The 19,440-nt window shown below is 28.9% G+C and overlaps 1 protein-coding gene across 1 annotated transcript in view; it reads right to left on the minus strand.

Annotated features, from left to right (window-relative positions):
- The window catches only part of LOC113555761 (serine proteinase stubble), a 32,130-nt gene extending 13,249 nt beyond the window's left edge, over positions 1 to 18,881 (minus strand). Inside the window, exon 1 of the mRNA XM_026960288.2 lies at positions 18,426 to 18,881. The gene's annotated coding sequence lies outside the window, so the exon portion shown is untranslated. The remainder of the gene's footprint in view (positions 1 to 18,425) is intronic.
- Positions 18,882 to 19,440: the final 559 nt, after the last annotated feature.

Genomic DNA, 19,440 nt, shown 5'->3' on the forward strand with positions numbered 1-19,440 from the left:
AAAACAGTAAAGGAGTAAAGGAAGATACGAAGACGGGGAAACAGAACGAGACAGAAAACGGGCAAATAGTACCCTGATGTGGAAGCTCCTATATTTACATGCATTGTATGTAAATTATCGATCAATGTCAAAGCGCTACGCAGCTTTCACAATCACAGCCAATATATACCCAATGGTGACCTGGAAAGGTACCCAAATACCAAACATGTCCAAGATGGAAAGACTGAAAGACGAAAAATAAGAAAGGGAAAACAATTTTTTTTTATTTTTAAACAATATTCAACTTTCAATCCAACGACTACAACTTACAAGACACTGCAGGTGTCACCGAGGGGAAAAACCGCGAAAATCGTGACCCTCGTCTGTTCATGCTGATATAATGTGACGTTTTATGCTAGATAAACATGTCAGAAAAGCGCTTAATATTATTATAATATCCTACCTGAATAGTTTTTTTTTTTGTTTATATGTGGTCATTTGTCAGTTTTATGCAAAATAAAGTTTGCATTTTGACCCAAAATCATATAAAAATGTTTGAGAAGAACATATATAAATATATATATATAGTGGAAGATTGTCATGTGTATTCATATAGTATAAGTATTCAAAAAAAAAAAATGTTAACTACTACCATGATTCGTAGCTATAATGATGAATTGATGAATAATATTTTATTTATTGACAGTTATGTTCTTCAAAAATGTCAATAAGTAATATAATTCATTACAGTATTTACTGGTTAAACGTCTTACAAGATTTGTATAAATAAAATTAACAGTTTAATGGTGTTTTTTTTAGATTAATATAAATTAGGGTCAAGTTTATTACTACGATATTGATCAATTTTCGAAAAATTTAATTTTTGAATTTATATTTCTATAGGTAATTTAAAAAACTGTATTTCGTCGTATTTTTAAACTAATATCTAAATTAATCTATTATTTTAAGTGTAACAGTTAAATAAATTTATAAAAATTACAAAAAAAATATAATCACAGAATACAAAAACACATAAGAAGCCCGTACAGAATATGACATACTAGAACACATCCACGAATTATTTGTTCCCGGCGATTATACTAATGATTGAATAATATGAAAATTCTCTATATAAATTAACTCGTGAAAATTAGTTTTAAATTTAATTCAAGTATATTATTTAAAAAAATAAAAAGGAAAAACTTAAACCAAAATACCATCTAATACTATTGAGTTTTGATCATTAACAATAATAGTAGAAAAAAATAATAAATAATTACAAATATTTATTTTTTCTGTTTAAATATAAATTAAACCACACATTTTTACGAAAAAGTAACAATACAATTCAACATTTGCAAATTTTTTTAAATACAATTAATCAATACAGAAAGTGCGTTATAATGGTTATTTAAGTTTAACAAAACATACAAAATATAAATAGCTAATATTAGGTTTTTCGTGACTATCATTATATATAAAGTAGACAATAAAAATAAACCCTGAAAACATGTTTTTATGTTACAAATGGTCTTGTTTGTAACTGTGTCAATATTCTTAAAAAAAAATCGCTGACATTGTTGAATTTCTGAACACAATTGTAAGGCAAGTACTAGTCGTAGTGTATATATAATTTAATGGCCTTATTGATTTAAAACAGAAATAAATCTATACTCTTCAAATACACAATTTATATACTAATTTTGTTGCGATTAATACATTTTTTTTTATCAATACACATCATTCGGTTAGTATATCACAAGTAAATAACTCGAGAAACGTAGGTATAAATAATACAATAATATCAGGTATTGTGTTCCTAAACACAAATGTACGTACACGAAAAAATCGTACCAATGTAGGCCTCGGGACAACACCAATCATAATATTAGAAACCACAATCTGGTGTCATCCGAGTTTGTGTATAAAACAAACCGTGAATAATGACCTCATTTAAACAAATCAGCGTGATATTCAATAATAGCAATATAATAGCCACAATATGATGTTATTTTTGTTCATCTCTAAGGAAACATTGTGAAGAGGAAATGAGATGGAAAAAACACACGTAATAAAATCGATGTACATATAGGTACAATATCTCTCTCTCTCTATATATATATATATACTAGTATAATATGAACTAGTAAACACAACTATGAAGATGTTTAATACGAAATAAATATGGACCATCTTGTAATTAATTTCCTGTTGAGAACGAAAAATCTAAACAAATAATAGGAAACAAGATAACACATTATGTTATTTAGAGATAAAGAGACTGTCACAATAGTTAAGTATCTACCAAAAACGTTAATAAACAAAAGCCAACATAAATAACATGTCACAATCAAAATAAAAAAAAATGTAAACTTTTAACTTATAAATAAATATGGTATGTACATTTATATATTTAACGTATCCATTACTTATTTTAACACAATAAAAAATATATTATTTTGTTTTATTTATGTAGTATATGTATTATAATAAAATATGTAAGTAGGTAAAAAAGTAGAAATAATAATCTTTTTATAAATAACAGTCCAATATTTTTACTTAAAAAAATGTCTTGTTGAAACGTCATTCGTAGTTATTTTCAACATTAATTTATTGATGGTATTATCTTCATATATTATAAATCGTACCGACAAATTATCTGACTCTTTGCAACTACCTTGATAACTTGCAATGACTACAAAATAAAACTGACAGTGACTATTCTAGTAGAACACCATAAATCATTGTGTATCAGCTTTTAAGATCAATTTGTAATTTTTTATGAAATAAATCACGTGATATGTGTAAAAATGTTTTTTTTTTTTTTATATAAAAAGAAAAAATAACGCATTTTTATTTCCTGAAAGTAATATTACGTCTGTACTATCTTACAATATAATAAAAATGTATTATATAGTCTATAATATGATTTCTATTGTAAGACATATTTTTTTTATAAATGTGATAAAAAAAAAATTATTACTTTATTGTATTTGATATCGAATTGTTTTTTCAAGTTAATAATCAATGAAAATGTTTAACGTTTTTGAATATACTGAATTATATTTTGTACCTATACCGACCAGGTACTATTAATTGATGTCTTGTACTTTCCTACTACTCACGCAAAACGCTCCATCGATTATCTCATTTGGGTTGTATACACATTTATATAATATCACGGGTGTACTTACTACAGCGTAAATTGTTAGTGTATAAAGAGCGTAGGTGCCCGCGTGTCGACGGCTGGACGTCTCAGAAATAAACATACTTCATATTATTCATCGTCATTATTGCCGAACCTCACGTAACGTCATATACCCAACCTATTACGACGAACACGCGTCGTCTTGACCTACTACACTGCGGCCCCGTACAGGTACCCGTATTGTACGAATCGGATGACGTGTCATCCGCGTTATTGTGTTACGAGTTATGTGACTTACACGACAACAATACTATGACGACGGGTGTTGCACAATTTTATTCCCGTCGCCTCCGCGAGCTTACGTCACGCGCGAGAGGAAAGTTTTTTCACATTTTTTTTTACTCTTAATTATCATTGTTATTATAATTTTTTTTTTTTTTTTTTCGGAAGGCCGTCCTCGCGTGTGACACGCTGCGAACACTTCACGTACGTGTGATATGTGTGCGTGTGTGTGTGTGTGTGTGTGTTACGGACGTAACCGAATTTGTGTGCGTGCGTGCGTGAGTGGATGTACAAGGCACAATGAACTTTCCACGACAATAGCAGCCGTTTATATTGTGTGCGTGCGTATGTCGTCGTAATCGTTTCAATGACGCGTCTGCCTCTGTAGCGCGCGCGTGGATCACGCTCGTCTATCGACAGACACATCACCGCCGGCCGGATTCACTTTCTATTTGGTAGTTTTTTGCCGAAAAAAAAAATAATAATAATATCATATCATTACAATAACAATTGGGTGATCGTTACTTAAGCGGCGACCGGTGATAATGGCACCCGACAACAATAATTATCCGCGCGGTAGCACGTGTTTGATGTGTAGATATTATACAAATAACGTTATAGTATACAAGTGAGACGAGTGCATAGGTATGTAGTGACCACACGGAGAAACCGCGTCCGGTATAATGCCTACCTGCTATACGTCTCTAATCGGCATCTGACACCGCCGCCGCGATGGAACGTCATCTCGCGGTATATTATTATTAAAGTGTTGCCCGCGAATACGTAAAATTAATAACGATTTTTGCCGCCGACCTGTTTAGGAAATTGTTTTAATTTTTTTTTTCGTTCGTTTTTATTTTTATTCTTATGGTACGGAAAACAAATTGCCGTAGTATAGGTACCTAATATTATGTATAGTTATTATCGACGCGAAATGTTACTATATGTATACATATAATATCACAGACTTTATTATATTATAGGTACTTTGTTCTTGTGCGAGTGAGAAAAATTGCTTGACGATAATAATTTTATGACGTGTCTCTGCGCGCTGTATAAACGAAAACGTATAGATTTTTCAATCAACTTTTTTCTCTATAAATATTTTATGAAAAACGCATACCTAAAAACATAACGATTGGGGATCGGCAGACATCGTCCTGTAAACATTTTTGTTTTGTTTATTTCATCTTTTTCTATATAATATCGATAATAAATATTATTATTAGTATTTATTTTTTTTATTAAATTTTCCAATGATGCCTATTTGCATATGTAAAAACATAATACTTGAATAATATTTATCGTATAAAGAACGATAATATAATAGCACGCACTTTCGTGTTTGTACCGTTTAACGATGTCGTCTTTAATAAATTCGTACTTTAAAAAAAACGCATTGCGATTATAGCGAAATGTTGAAATCAATTTATTATAGCCGTGAAAGTATCTCAATAATAAAATACTTAAAAATAATGATAACGCATTATAAAAACGTAATTCTTAAGTTCTTAAATTATACACTTGAACGATACGATAGAATTAATATTTATGTCCATTTTAATGGTATTTTATACCATATTTATAATTTTATACATGGGTGTAACACATTTATTTTTGTTAGGAATTTTTATTTTTTAAATCACCTTATGTTATATAATATTTAATAATAACGAATAAAAATATATGTATGTTAATTATTTGCTTAGACAAATCTATAAAGGAATCACTTACGATATTATAAACTACATACTACTTCGCTGTTTAAAATGAAATAATAAAATTTGATTTTTGTTCAAGAAAATATAAGATAAATTAGTAGATTTTAAATTTAGTATACAAATTTAAAGAAAATGTTTAAATATTATAATTATTTTAAAATACGTATAGTTTAGATACACGATATACATCCAATAATTTGAATATTACCATATTTAATTTTTTTCTATTTTACACATTAATTTGTTTCCTGGGTGATTAATCAAGTAGATGTCGTATTAGGTTTTTAAACTGCGCGCGATAAAATAATATCATGAAACTAATTTCTAAGATATTTGTACACTTAAGTGTTATCTATCAATTATATAACCATTATAATACCGTTTTACACTTGTATTATACTCGGATACAATAGTATTAAGATCATTGTTAAACTCCAATGATTAAATGTCCATTAAACATTCATCAACCGTCGTCATACCTATTACGATGGATATAATAATATGATTGATATGTTTATTTTTTTAGTTTAAAATGTAGGTAATACACGGTGATTATTTATTTCAGTTATAATTTTGCGCAACGAGCGCTGAAAGTTTGTTTAACATTTTTAACCCATCGGCGCAAATCTTATTTGTTCAGATCATCTGCGGTCGAATGAGTTTTCCATAATTGGTGTATTTTTATTTTTTTATTGTTACCTTTTCCTGTCCAATTACGGAATATAACGATACGGAATATAATACGGGTTAAGCTGTACACGAAACTTTATCAAAAACCTTCAGATAATGGTTGGTCCGGATCAGCTGTTCTTAGGAATTCATACGTTTTGACACGCTACGAACAGGCCATTAGATACGGCGTTAACAACCGTCTTCTCAATCTAGTAACCTGAAAACTTTGGTCACTTACTTATATTATTTTTGTTATTATTATTATTATTATTATTATATTGTTTTGTACCAAAGTATTGTGTTTTACGTAGTTACTCACTGCTTATAGCGTCTAATTCGATGTGATTTGTCCCGCAGAATATTTTTTTAAGACTGTTAGTGGAGCAAAGAGATAAACGCAAAAAAACCACAATGATTATTACAATTTTCATGGCTATTTACTTGAGAATCGGATTATAAAAATATATACTTATTTACTTTATCTATAATTTTTACACTGTAAAATAGATATTATATTTACAATGTTCATTGTAAACGCTATAAAATTGTCATTTTTCAACACTAAGTATATAAAAAGGTATCATATTAAATCAACTCAATTATTTGATTTGTAAATTATTTTATCATGACGGAAATATTCGTGATTTAAATTGAAAGAATAAAAAACGGATTATTTTAATAATAATTAATAATTACATTTAAAAAATATATCTTAACTGTTATTTTACACTGCCTAAGTAAAATATCATATTTTAATGTCGAATATTACATGCTTTGTTTAAAAAGTCTTATATGTCTTATAAGTCTTATGATCTGACATCTTTAATTATTTATAATTTGCAATATTTATTGTTTAATAAATTCCACAGAAATTAAAATAATTATTAGATGATTTCCATGATTTTGAGTTTCAATAAGTTCTTTAATAGATTCATGGTATTCAAGAATATTAACATTAATTATAATTTATTTATAACCGTTTTACTTAAACAAATAATAAAAGTATAATTGTGCACACATCTATTTTAACCTAATCTAACTTAACCTATTTACCGTGTTACATGTTTAACTATAGTTGTACAATCACAGAATAGATTAAATTTAATTTAATCTGTTTTGTGATAAAATCAAGAATGCTTATAAATACGATTATATTAGTACAATAAAATACATATATATTTCTTTTAATTCATATCAAATTATATATACCATAAATTATAATAATGTCTTATGGCTGTTATAGCGATGAAAAAGATTTACTAACTAATCGATTAAGAAATATATACATCATTTAAAATTAGACTATTTAAACTTTGATTTTCAACACGAGTTAATGCTATCAACTGCAAACTTAAAGTATGGAATTTCATTATGTCTTTGAGTTTAAAAAATTCAAAATAAGAATAGATAAAATAGAATCTACACGAAGTAAAGAACCGTTTAATAATTGTTTGATAGTGAATCGTGAATGCACTTCAATAAACGTATCTCGCTTGAAAGCATTGAAATCGTGTGACTGAAATACTGAACAAACAGGTTTTCAATTGCAATTTTATGCTAGCATAAGAAACCCTCCGGATGTCTTTTGCATCTTTTTAAGATTAGTAATAAAGTTGTTTTCATCAGATAACACATACGCGTGTGTAGGTATTGATTAGAAATTTTTGTCAGCCAAAATCTAATCATATTCATGCTGTACGTCCAACCAATAAAAATAGAAAATCAATAATGTTTACTCTAGAATTTTTGACAAAAAAAAAAAAATAATAATAATAATAATAAATATATAAATATCATATAATATAGGTACCTGCAGTAGCATGATAATAATATTTAATAAAGGGATTAAACGATTGTTTAAAAAATAAAAATAAAAAATAGATAGGTCAACTCGTTTTTACAGATATTATAATAATAGTTTGAACGAAAACAACCTAATATTGTAGGTACTTATTTGTTTTTTTTTTTTTTTATGTTTCTGATAATAAAGTATAAATTTCACCATGATTTTCTATATAATACAGACTCAGTTATACAAGGTCATAGTTATTACATCTGCCAATATATAATGTTTATCTACTAAAAAAAATTTAAAAAAAAAAAGGTATACAAATATTAATTTGCAAATAATATTCAAAGTGCACGCGTTTTTATAACTACCTTTATAATGTATAGTATATAATATTATAATATGATATCTGCCAATACATTAAATTATTTTCATATTTTCACCTTAAAAACGAAATTTCTGATTTTGTTAAAAAAATATATGTTTATTATAATAATTACGTTAACAATAATAATAATAATTACAAAGAATATTTGCAAACTCTATTATTGTATTTTCGTTATTTTCAATGACGTTTGATCATTTTGGCCGGTTTCTGTCACTGTCAATTCAACACACGAGCCCTATTTATCTCATGCCGTTCTCAACACGAATCGTTTCTACGATCAGAGTACGCGCGGTCATTCTAGTTACGGGTATATAGGTACTGCCGATGATAGTAACCGGTAATCTCGTTATACATGTGTGAGTGCGTATGCGGTCATATGTGTTAGAGAGCGTGTGCTCGTGAGTGTGCAGAACGTTCCCCCCCGGAGGGTTTGGTCGTTAAAATTCCACAAATCACACCCTGCGGCCCTGTGCCTTATTCGCGATTATCTTTCTTTTTTTTTTTTATTGTAATTAAATTAAACCCGGTCGGAGCGCAGTTTTTTCTCTCCGCGTTTTAGGGGGTCACATCGTCCGCAGCCCATAGCAATCTTTTATTTTGTAATTTTTTTTTTTACACATAATATCCCGACGTTCTTACTCCCCGACGCGGTTCGCGACCGGTGGCCAAACAAAAGCGCGATTCCCGCGAGACGTTTCGACCATATTATTATTATTATTATTATTATTACTGTCTACCGACCTACCTACCTATATCATAATAATACTATCTCACCGGTGACGTTCGTAATAGTACCCGCACATGACAGTTATTATAACGTCGTAGGTATCGTTCACGCAATGGACTACCGGATCATCGTCGGTGTTGGCGCTGCAGTAGACCGGTGCGGTGTACTGAGCAAGATTATAATATAATATTATTATTTGTACAAGCCAATTCGGTTTCCGACGGATTCGAGAACGGTACTCGTCGTCGGACTGTTATTATTATGAAAATAATTATGTCAGAGATGGGTTTAATGAGAACGGTACGTATAAGTCTTGTATAATGACACGAAAAATAATCACTGCGGCGATCGGTAGAAATCGGTCAACCACGATTGTATCATAAATTGTTATTTCCTAACCGCAGTAACTGGTTGAACTCGGTTTCAATATCCTGATGAATTTAAATGTAATATCTTGAAGCACCTGCATATTATTCTTCGTTTTAGAATATTTGTTTGTATATTTTATAAGCAAAGACGATTGTACCTAGGTACCTTGGTACTGTTACTCGTTTAATTTATTTGATTGATGAGTCAATTTTTTTAACATTCTTATCTTGAAAAATATTTAAATTTTTACTAAAAACGCTTTTGATATCTATCTTATCATAATAAAAACAATTTGTTCATGTATCTTTACCCCACAGTTCACAGTTGGTAAAATGCCAAAGTTTTGTTATGTAGTTATAATAGTAGATAAGCGTTTTTTCAAAACAAAAATGAAGATTTACTTTAGACACATGTTGATATTTTTCTTCGATGTTTTCTTTTTTTACGACTAGTTATACTCGTCATACGTAGAAATATATAACACAAAACAGAAACAAACAAAAGTTTGGCAAAGATAAAAATAATGTCATTTTTTTATGTATATATAGTATACACAGACGCATCATTTTTCTTTTATATATCTATACATGTACCTTCCAAAATTCTAAATGTTTGCTTTTACAAGTGTCGAGTGTTAATTTGTTTAATTAGGTATGTCACATAATATTAATGTTGGTCTTTCAAAACGCTAATAAAACGAAATAACAATAATAGTTCGTGTACTCGTGTGATGGCTGGACTTAAGTAGGTAATTATACATTAATACGTTTCACGCGATAATCGTACCTGTAGTTATTTAGTATTGCGGCTGAACGTGAGTTCGTCTCCAGTCCAGTGCGTATTAACAGAAAAACGTCTAATTTTCTGGTAAATCCGTTGAGATGATTATTATTATATTGTACTGCTGCTGCAGCTACTACATAGATATTTGTGTATGCGCGCGAAAATGATACGACCTGCAGATGTTCGTCCATACGCGGAGACATCATGTGACATCCGGCTTACAGACACGTCTCCGGTGTTAATTAAAATCGTTATACATATTATATTGTACGCACCGTGCACATACTGAGTGCAGGATATAATGTGCACGTCGGGAGTGTTGTATGTAGGACGTTAATTTTCCCATCTTCTACTTAATTATTATATATATATATATGTACACGATATTATTATTACTCGGAAAAACAAAGAGCAAGTATATCGTTGTCTGCAGAGTTATTAGAGCCAAACATACATTATTAACGCGTTAATACATGTACACTATAAACATATATAAGGTACACGAGTCAGCCGCGGGATCAGGTGAAAGTGTTCGCTTCAAAAGCTCGCAAACAATCGCGTATAATTCGTTTTAAAAGAAATTTATGGAAAATACTAGAAAACATTAGTGCGAAAATGGTTGTTGAAACGCATATTCATGTACAATTCGTATATTATATGTATTAATGAAGCTAGTACACGATCCATTAGACTCTCTTATTGGTTATAATAACTTATTATAATAACTTATTTATTTATCGTGTAGTGTATAGAATCTCGTAACAACACAATACAGCGTCAACATATATTTTTACGGATAATATTCAACGAGTGCTAACATTATCCAAAGTTCATTTGGTGTTATTATAACGATACGATACAAATAATAACATAATATTATAATCGTACGATTTATATATTATGTTATATAGATTTGTATAACTAACGTTAATGTATAAAATATTTTAGTTATGTTAAAATCAATGCAATTAATATTTTAAAAGGTATTTAATATTAAATTAGACTTCAATAGTGGCTGAAAAACGCATGTGTAATTACAACAAAGATTCCGTGTTCTCAATACGTCATAATGTTATTATGTGATAATAAGTAATCGTAACATAATAGGTACTATACATATTTATATTAATTATCCATTTAGCAGTTCTATAACTGTAAATTTTGTCTGATTGGAATCAATGTACAGACAACCTATTTATTATAGTAAAAAATTCAATGATTTGCGCTTTTTAATGTACTCTGCATAATTTTATTACAGACTGAATTTAATTAATGTGTATCATAATATGATTATTAGTAAAATAATATTTTTTGTATATTTTTTTATAACAATGGTTGAAATAAATATTTTACTGTAAATATTAATTATATTCCATAAAAATAAAACACTATACGTTGTATAGTAAGGTTATATAGATGATATTATTTATCTCTAAATTCAGAGAGTTTAACATGGAATTTGGGTTTGGGTGAAAATCAATATTTGGCAGTGGACATTGCCATTACCTCGTATACCTATATAATTATTATGATTTGCAGAATCACTTTGAACGCCCAATAAAAACCATTACACACCAGCCGACCAGCTATAGTCGTTTTCTAGGACACTGTAATAATCATATTATTTTGTTTGGTTGTTAGCATAGGTACGTCTTATTATATATAATAAAACTCGCACGCAAACATAAATTTGAGCATAAATCGTTATCTGAATGATTTCAATGGTTTCAGTCGTGTCCGTGTTTGTACGAATTTGCTTATCATGTATATATATATATATATATATTTACATTATAGTTAGATATATCCGTATACTATATAGGTACATATTGTATTTATTTATTTTATATTTTATATATATATTTTTAATTTTATTGGCCGTTCAAACCAGGTCCAAAAGCGTCGAAATAGCAATAAAAACTGTACATAGAATACATAAAGGATATATAAGGGTGAAAAAACAAAACAGATAAATTGCGGCGAACGTATATATTCCGGATATAGCTAGCGTATCCCCTTTAAGTCCTTTATACGAATACTTTTTTCGAGCCCCGCGGGAAATTCGATTTACAAATCCCCACAAGGATACGATGTTACATTCAATCTCTACGCGAGGTTCCATTTGAGTGATTCGGTTAACCGTCCAGTATAAAATGCAGTAAGACTGATGAATGATATGGAAAAAGTATAACGCTGATAATATATATTATACGTAAACGTGTATCTGAAGGCTAGTGAGACCGGTGAGAGTAATACGGGAAAGCTCTACTATAGTTTGGTCGCTATTTAAAAGACAAACGAATGTAATCATAACCAATTTGTGACACTTTTATTCAATAAACATAATGTACGAGAAACCGCGAAATTTCAGCATTGATATGATAATATTTTAACTGAAAACTATCATCTAGTTGTTATTGTTATACTACGATTCTGGTTGAAATATTTTAAGAAAAAAAAAATGTTTAGGAAATTTGTCATACGCCCAATATATTAACATATATCATTGTCATCATTATTTCTATAACAATGTATAGTGTTCCGAATAAAGGATTTCATCATCCCGCTTATTAGTCAAAGCATATTTCAATTTCGAAATCCCGAATCCATAGACTACCGGAGAATTAGATTTATGTGTACGATTATTTAGAGTAACACAACGAAATATTGTGAGCCATAATATGCGTGTATAGTAAGCAAATAAAACTAATAAAATAATTCCATGGATTAGTACCTATATTTATTCTCAATTAAACACATTAAAAACTATGATTATAATGCAGTTTTTATTTTGCTAAAACTCGATGTTGATACTTAATATTATAATATTACATTATATATGTTTAAGTTTTATTAAATCATATGAATTAAATGACGCGCAATCTCGTGTGTATAATATAATAGACGGATAGATAGTTTTTTTTTTTATATACTCAAAATCAAAATAAATTATTAGGCATGTAAATGTACATACGTGTCTTTCATCATGTTATTATAGCGCAAGATGAATTATACATTTATAATGACCTGTTATTATAATACTTGTTCAAAATCACATAACGATGATTATCGACAAAACAAATAGTAATCATTCCGTTTATTGAACTTATTTTTCAAACGCGCGTATAATAATTATACTTTTCGACTATCTGGTTTAGGACAATTAAACACGTTTTCAAATAATATATTCATTTTTCAAACGATAATCAAAATATCATGTAAATATGTATTATCATTCGTTAACTGCTGAAATGTTCTAATTATTTTAATTTTTTTTTTTTTATGAGGCCAAATTCTACTACATTATTTTATTGTTTAGATATTAATTAATCGATATGTATGCACCTAAAGTTAAAATAAATAATAATAAATCATATTTTTTTGGTATTGCTCGGAAGGAACAAACCAGTTTTTGGGCTCCGTACACTATATTTTAATAGAAATTAAGAGTTATAGTTTCAAGGGCACGTAAAAATAATAATTCATTAAAAAATTAAAAAAGATTTTAACCAGACCGGTTGGCTATCCTACAACTGCTGGTTTTCTCATGCGAAAGCGAAATAGGAAAGTAATTAAAATAATAAAGTAATAAAAAACATAAATGTCCGTTTATACCTGTCACCTTAAAATTGTAGACGTTTTATGAGTTGTTGATTAAAATATTTTTTTTTTTTTGTGTATGTACTAACATTTATGGTCTTGTTAATCTAGGTTAGACACGGTCCGAGTAAAATAAATTGGAAGGTGACTAATTAATAGTACATTTCACTAAACGCTAACAGAAGACATAGATTTTCGCCAACCCGGATAATTATTGTTGATTAATTTCATTGTGTTTGCTTAGAACCGCGATACAAGCAAATCAGAGTTTCTTTTTTATTAATTTTCCGTTAATTATAACGCCAACTATTCTAATGAAATAATTATTTTATTACGACGGTTCATCGATTATGCGATTATTAGCTTTTAAGTAAATGCTGAAGCTCAGCAATCGCTAAATTTTGATAGTACAAAGTATATTATTAGTAATCATTTATTCACATTTCCAAAGTATTATTATCGCGTTAACGGTAAGTATAATATGTTTAATTACAATCGCAATGAAATTAAACAATAGTCATGCATACGTGGGTATACCGTATACACGTTAAATAAAATAAATGATCTTTTAATAATTATAAACTATATAATTTCGATTTCGTGATCGTGTTCAGTATAATAATATAGTATATTATAATTTTATAATACGCGTCTATATTCTATTATTCTAAATTAATTTTTCGAGGTTATATTAGTGTCGTCTAAACTCTCTAGTTCTCGTATAGTATATACTTCCATTATTTGCTTGACGAAAATATGGATACTACGTGTTTCAAAACCTCTCAGATTGAACAGGAATTCAATTATCTTCTTACAGTGTTCACTTGGAATACGGACGTGTAATCGAAACAACGTTACCGTCTTTTATGATAAGCGTAAGCCAATGGATTGCACGTAACCGTATTTTATGGTAATTTTTTCAAATAATAAAAGTCAGTCGACTATTCGATACAGAAATAATAACGACAGTTTTATGGTTGTGTATTAACATAGAAACAATCTTGGTAAACATATTTACCTAGGCAATAAACGAAATTGGTACTTAGCAGTTATAGCTCACGCATATACGACTTACAATATTATAATGTACTTACACGAAGACGTATGCGCGTGAATCGAACACGCGCTTAATAATATTGTACACTATAATATATAGGTAAGCGGTAATGTAGGTACACAATATAGTCGCAGCGTTATGTCGTTATATTTTATACATGTATGCGGTGTATTGGGTTTTTCGCGTTTACCATTGTTTATATCAATATGTATTAGGTTTTGATTACTGGTCTTGCGAAGTACGCTATATAATAATATTATATTATTGAGTTGTATAAAAATAATAATATCAGTTCACCACAACAGACGATATTATATTAATATGTTTACGGTCATGATCGTTATATTTTCGCAACAAATAAGGTGATAAAAACATGATATCTCGGAGAAAATTGTTTATTTGTTTTTATTTTATTTTGTACACGTCCCGTACAGTGTCATAATAATACGTAGCACGGTGTCCTATTATAACAGTAGCAAAACGATATTATTCTAACACGTTGAACGATGATAGAGGCATGCACCGTAGTCGTACGCACCGGCGGCGCGGCGGCATGACCATAAAACTAAAACCACGACTTTATCGCTTTCTTGTATGCATATATTTTGTTGCCGCAGCTGTATATGCGTGCAAGTTCTACGAACAATAATTTGACTTCGCTAGATATCCGTATCGGTGGATTTATACGGTAAATCTATTACACTAAGCTTTTTATTCCGACATTTATTATTTTGCAACAGGTACATTATCAATATATATATACATATTTAGTTATAGTTATTATCAAGACGAGTAATATTTTTTCAAATTTTCGATTTCAAGAGTTCAGTTAATGGTTAATATTTTGATTTAATTTTCCATGTTTTATTATACTTTAGGTATAATCTATTCACATATTGTGAATTTTAAACGTATTATTTTATAGCATAATGTGATAATATAATATCAAACGTATCGAAATATAATTATACAACAGCGCATTTTTGTATTTTTAGGTAAAAAAAATAATGTAATATTCTACATACAACGGTAGTTTAACATGCAATATATTGGATCCAGGTTATAGTAAAAGTGCACTTTATTTTATCACCGTACATTTTATTGGTTAAAACTACAATAGGTAATTAATAGTTTTTTTTTTTTTATTATTATTATTATTGAATTATTAAATGCACGTCCCGTACAAATATATAAGCTACACATCATAAACTATTCATCGCAACACAATGCACTTTTCTAATATGTATTCTCTTATACACCTCGTTGAATAGAAAATCTTTATTCCTCGATTTGCTTTGATTCACAAAGTACACCTTAATCACGGATGCATTCGGTATATTATGCAACAATAGAATTTCACTCGTTGTCCATATATTTTACATATGTTTTACTATTTACATGATAGCACTAGGTGCAACGTTTATGGTTCAATGATTATTATTTTTCCAACGCGGGAAGTCTGCAACAGAAGTCACGTAGAAAATGTATACAAACATTCTTCAAACTTGGAATATTATTACTTTATGAAACACAATAATATATTTATGTTTTATAAAAATAAACGTGCGCGTAATGATTGTGGATGGGCGTACATTGTAGAGCAGTAAGTTTATAATGTGAAATATATATCATAAATAATTAATCAGTTGCTTGTACGTATTTGATGAAACACATAATATGACTTTTATGAGATGTTATAATATTGACGTACGACTAATGTAATGAACTTGGTGCTTTGATTTAATAGTTCGGTTAAAATGTATACTATCATAACTTTTAATAAAATACTTTATAATCAATCTTTAAAGCAATAATTTGATATTCGAATCGGAAGATTTTAATACGATGACGACGTGAAGAAATGCATTTGAATAAAAATCGTAGGCTTAAAGATTGCTTAGGCAGTTTAATAAATTTGAGTATATAGTAATATATAAGACGGAGAATGTAAATATAATTTCGTTTTTACAACCGTGAGAATGGTTTGAGCAAACAGTTATTTTTTTTATGTTATTTATTATGTAATTAGATAAATACTGTTCTTAGATTTAACAAGTGACTTATGGCCATCGCTCAAAGCGCTATTATTATTATAATATTGTGAATAGGTAATTTTAATAATTTCATTTTATAAGACTACTACAACAATATTTAAAAGAAAGTACTTTATGAACTCATAAGTATTATTTTTTCCTATGATAATGATACATTATATACGTTGATGTTCGTCTACGATGTAGCCATTGGATTCTGTTGTAAGTATAAAATGTTATTTGTTTATGACTTTCTCGCTAATAAATTATTAGATTTTACTACACAGACCAACATTTATAACTTAATATAAGTAAATATTATTTTTTTTTTCATAAATATATCTTATAAAATAGCTATTGCAGTTATTTGGGTGTGATTAAAAGTAATAATAGCCTATTCGTTAAATAAATATATTGTTGACTTTAAAAAAAACCACTGCATCGAGTGTATACTTAAGCCAATGGTGTAGCATACTCCCTTACACATGCAATACTTAAGTGTTTATAGCACTAAAGCCCATAGTTTGTGACCGAGATGTCCGTAAAATGGACATATCCTAAAAAGGTGTCGTTGGAAGTCGCCTAAAATAAATTACGCCTCCCTACGAGAGGAAAAAAAATTCTCCGACCAATTTTACCAATTACAGAAATCACGGCGGCAGTTGTTTTGGGGCCATCTTTGCCATTTCTGGAGCCGTTTAAACACGACAATCCTGTCTAGCTAGAGAGCGCACAGTTGTCGGCTTTTTCAATCATACGACACACGTACAGTATATTTCTTCTTACTGTTTTTTTTTTTTATTCTTCTGACCATACAACAAAAACCGGTTGATCTTTTTTTTCCTTCTTTGTTTTTTTTCCGTATCCCTCTATCCAGTCAATTTGACGTATCTATTATCATTGACCCACACGACTTATCATTATTTCAAGTACCTTTAATACTTGCGAATATGTAGTAAAAACCGTTTTACATTTTTCGAATGTTTTATTCATGCAATAGCATATTATTATTACATATTTACTACATTACAATATATTCCAACAACCGGTGATTTAAAAATCGTTAAAAGATGATTGTACTTTAAAACAAAGTAAATGCTGTAACACGATTTTATTCTGTATGTACATACATTATTTAAATTTTACTGGAAATTTATTTTTAACTGTATTATTTTTCGATATTATAACTAGTAGGTCAGTATGGTGGTGTATTTTATATTCTGTTAAATTGTATATTATCTTAATTCTTGATTATAATGCTGATGTGCCATTATAATCAAAAGGTCAAAATATTTTATTTTAACTACTGATCTACATTTTACTCATACTTGTAACGTTTTCTACAAATATCATAATATATAGGTGTGTACACTTCATCTAAAAATATTTATATGGTCCATAATTATATTTTACAGAGACTTAAATAGTCGTATACATAGTTATTGTCAAATATTTTTCATTGTACAAATATTTACTTCGACCATTAAATTGTGAAAAATAAATAAATAAATATATATTCATATATTTATATGTTTTAATATATTCTCGAGTGACTATTTAATTTAAATTACTAACAATGTTTTTAGCAATTCTACAACAATTTTGATATTTTTTTTTAAGTATAAACATTTAATTTTAAATTAACGGTTTTATCGAAAATTTGAACTGCGTTAAAAAATTAATATCTAGGTAATATCGTGTTAAGACGGCAAATATTTGCAGAAAATATAAAATGTTTTGCAAACAAATAAAATATATTATTTTATTAAATAGTATATTATACATTATATACAATTTTTAATTATACGTAAAAAGTATCAGCTACTTACTATATGATATTAATGTAATTATAATAGTAATAATATTTTAATATGTACCTGATTTTCGTTTAGTTTTTCAATAACTATTCATTGACTTGGCACGCCTGGTATCCCCGGCCTGCATAGTCCGCGCTGAAGAACTCGCGATATCATTAAAATAAACGAATAAAAATATGAATTCGCCTGGTAAGAGAATAGTAATAGAAATTATAAACTATGTTCTATCGACTGTCGTTGGTATATTGCACACTACAACACACTGCTGCACTTGAACACACGCGATTCAATCAACGATCATTATCGGACAACTAGCAGTACACGCGTAACGTAACTCGCATAGTAATGAAATCGAAATCAAATAACCGTCGGCTTATAAATTATTGTTATTATTATTAACGATCGCAATAGGTATGATACATTGACCAGTGCTATTTTTATTATTTTATTCCTATGTTTGTATATTATTTATATTATTTTTTTATCTGGTCAGTGTGTAGCGGTCGGGCAAACGGAACGCGGGTGACTGCCGGTATTCGCGGCGTTCGAGACGAGCACGTGGCTTTGACAGACGGATCCTTGCCGCCTCCGTCGCGATTGTTGCAATCGGGGGGGAACCGTAGGAGTGGGTCATATTATTATTATTATTATTATTATACGTTCTAAAATAATGTTATTACTTATGCCACACCAGAGCACAGCGGGAGAATTATTATTATTACTATTATTATTCATCGGTACGTTTTACATTTTAATACGCGTACCGATAAGTGTTTACATTGTGTTCCATACGCTTATATCTACATAATATATATATAATTATTATCATGCGCGATACACCATTATGTTCTATAGGTGCGATTAATTTTGCCACTTTTCGTTTGATTCACTCCGGTCGGTTTACAAATTGTTAAAAATCCCAAAAGCTTTACATTTTTTTCTACAGTAAAATCGAAATAGATACATATCAGTATATATGCATGCGTTTCTTCTGAATATATATATATTATAAATACTAATTTATTAAGTACCTAGTTAATCTCTAAATGTTTGATAGACGAAAGAATACTTGAAG

The sequence above is a fragment of the Rhopalosiphum maidis genome, chromosome 1 (assembly GCF_003676215.2).
Source record: "Rhopalosiphum maidis isolate BTI-1 chromosome 1, ASM367621v3, whole genome shotgun sequence".
Lineage (NCBI taxonomy): Eukaryota > Metazoa > Arthropoda > Insecta > Hemiptera > Aphididae > Rhopalosiphum > Rhopalosiphum maidis.